Genomic DNA, 3,433 nt, shown 5'->3' with positions numbered 1-3,433 from the left:
GACACCTCAGCTTCCAAGCACCCAGAGTGGTTTTAGGCTCTCCGATCTGTATAAGGCGTTGCGGAGTCAAGGTTCATCCAGAACCACCACGTCAATATGGAGGCGCCCGAAAAGAGATGCAGATGCTCGAAAATGCTGAGTCAACAACGTCGATAGTGGAGCAATGAATAGCATCCTAGATACCCTAATAAAAGAGCCTCGAGGGAGAGCCCTTGAAGCATTATTCTACAGACAAGCGACGACCGTCTGCACGCAAAGCATCAACCAAGAATGTCGTCGTAACGCCAAAGAGTTGCACCATAATTCGAGATCATCACTTGTTGGTAATTTAAATTTGTGCATAATTTTATTAGGTCGGTATAGTTGTTACTAGTCTTATACTTTTGTAATCGCTAACTCCTTTTCGTAAAAGGGGAGTTACATAGTTGATTGCTCATTGGAAACGATCCTTTGATCGTGGGTCTTGGAGTAATAGCCTATGGTTGTGAACCAAGTAAATCGCTGTGTCTGTTTTCCTTTTCTGCTGCACTCTTTGTTTCTTTTATCACAAGGATTTATGAGTTTTATTCGAATCGTGAAAATGCAACAAAAGCGCTATTCACCCCCTCTAGCATTCTCAATGATTTTACACACTTCTCATGGTAAAATGTGCAATATCATCATTGATGGAGGAAGTTGTGAAAATATTGTGCCTACTACAATGGTGGAGAAGCTGAAATTAAAGGCCGAAGATCATCCTCAACCTTACAAGCTATCATGGCTTCGAAAAGGTAATGAGTTGAATGTAACTCAAAGATGTCTTGTTTAATTTTCTATTGGCAATAAGTATAAGATGAAGTTTGGTGCAATGTTATTCCTATGAATGCTTGTCATTTTCTTCTTGGTAGACCTTGACAATTTGATAGGAAAACTCATTATGACTGCTTCAAGAATACTTATACTTTTATTAAAGATGGTGAGAAGATTATGTTAGGGCCAAATACGGTGGAAAATATTCTTAACTCTCAAAAGGGGATGGAAATACTTTATTTTCCAATTCTCAAGTGGAAAAGGCAATTTGTGAATCTGTTGAAGCATTTGTGTTGATAGTTTTGGAAGAGAATAAAGAAGGTCATGTTATCCCTTCACAATTTCAACCTCTTCTCCAAGAATTTCAAGATGTGATGCCTAAAAAAATTCCTCAGAGACTCCCTCCAATGTGAAATATTCAACATTGCATTGATTTAATCCCCGATGCTTCAATTCCAAATAAGGCAGCCTATAGAATGAGTCCTAAGGTGCATAAAGAGTTGCAAAGGCAAACTAAGGTGCATAAAGAGTTGCTAAGGCAAATTGGACTTCTTCCACTTACAAATATTCGATCAATCTTAACCTACTTGATATCTTACTTGACCATCAAATATATTTATCAAATATCAAAATCCAACTCAAGCTTATCAATCTTGATCCGATCAACCAATAGTACATGTTTAGGGTTTCCTAATGGATTAACTTGTTTAAAATTACATGTGTATCAATAGTCTCATATTCCGTGGACTGTAGGACAGAAAAGGGGGCTTTCCCTCATGCCTTTATGCGCATGGAATATCTATCCAATAAGGTTCAAAGAACTAAGGAACTTCAACACTAAAATGTAGTAGCTTGAGCACCTCTTGATGATTTGATCCGTATATAAGCCTTGGACGTACTAACCCTAGGGGGTTAGAAATCCAAGCGCTAAGGTATTTGGGTAAATCTACAGCTAGTTCCTACTATTTTACTAATTCCGCAGAGCAGTGATTTCTGATAGAACAAAAATGACTGCTCAAATAGTTAATTGGGAATAGAATTTTGATGGGTATAGGTTTAGAAAGATCGTCACAGACGCGTTATTCACCCCCCTCTAGCGCGTCCCACGATCCTACAGGATGGGCATCACTTGGCAAATGATGATGTTAAAGAATGCTATGAAATAACTGATGGCTTGGAATAATAGCATGGTGAAATTGTGGAAAGAAACTAGCTCTTACTTGCACTATGTACCAAATATGGGATGCTCACAACAAACATGTCTTTGAAAGAGAGGTGACACATTGCATCACTGCAAAATCAAGATACAAGTTTACAAGATTTTATTTGTATCATATCCTGAAGTTCAACTATTATATGTACAATGAGTAATCGGTAAGCGAGGAAGCTGAAGAAAGGTCATCATACTTATAGCATATGTATATATTAAGGACAAAACTGAGACATTGTTACATTTAGTTTAGTGTACATGTTTTTTAATTAATGAAATTTAAGTTTATAGATAAAAAAATGGATAAAATTTAAAAGGATGCTCCTTTTTTACCGAATCATAAAAGGGCATCATATGTTGATTTTTTTATCAAAAGAGCGCTCCCACCCCCTATAAAGTAACATAATTATCCTCCAGTACTATTCTCATTATTATCTTATCTATATTTTTTGTTTAAATCCTGAACTAATCAGACATGTTATACAACTACGAAATCGTAACTGTTATACAGTTGTAGCAGCTATGAAATCATATTTATTATAACATAGAAATTTTTTTAAAGATAAATTATTTGGAGCCTCTGAAAAGACTTTAAATGATATTTTTTGGATCTGAAACTAAGATGTTATGGATTCTACCCAGTAATCAGTTATAGATTTTTAATCAAATTTTGATTTGATATATTTAGGGTTCAACATTCACATTGTAGTAGATATGAAACCATAACTGCTACACTTGCATGTAGCTCAATTGTAGTAACTATGAAACTATAGTTGCTATACAATTATAACAACTACAAAATCATAGTTGTTATAATATAAATATTAAATCCTAAACTTTGAAAAATCATAACTTTTGACTTGAATTGAACCACGAGACACACGATATATCAAAAAGCTCGTTCAAAGATCTACAACTGATTATACGGTGGAACTCATAGCGGCTTGATTTCAAACTCAAAAAATATCATTTAAATCTTTTTCAAAGGCTCTGAATAATTTTAATCTTAAAATAAAATTTTCATATTGTAGTATATAGCTACGAAATCATAACTGCTACACCTATGTAGCAGGTATGGTTTCATAACTGCTATAATACTCTCGATTTAGACAAGAGACAAGATAATAATGAGAACAATATTGGAGGATAATTATATCATTTTATAAAAGGATAGAGCACATTTTTTATTAAAAAATCAACATAAAATAACGATTCAGTAAAAAAGATACGCCTTTTTGACTTTTGTCAAAAAAAAAAAAAATCAACATGCTTGACATTTGTTTTTTTTTCTGATAATTTTCATATCTTCATTGTGCTTGTTCTAGAAAAAAAATACATTTCATTTAAAATAACAAAACAAGTCTGAATGCTAACAATTTATCCCTAGATAATTTGGTAAACATTCTTTCTAAAGCAATGCTTGGAAGTCACAAT

Source organism: Curcuma longa, chromosome 15 (genome assembly GCF_044706935.1).
Source record: "Curcuma longa cultivar G26 ecotype Majalengka, Jawa Barat chromosome 15, ITB_CL_G26_1.1, whole genome shotgun sequence".
In the NCBI taxonomy this organism is placed as follows: Eukaryota; Viridiplantae; Streptophyta; class Magnoliopsida; order Zingiberales; family Zingiberaceae; genus Curcuma; species Curcuma longa.
The sequence above is the reverse complement of the archived record's forward strand: the minus strand, read 5'-3'. Positions refer to the sequence as shown.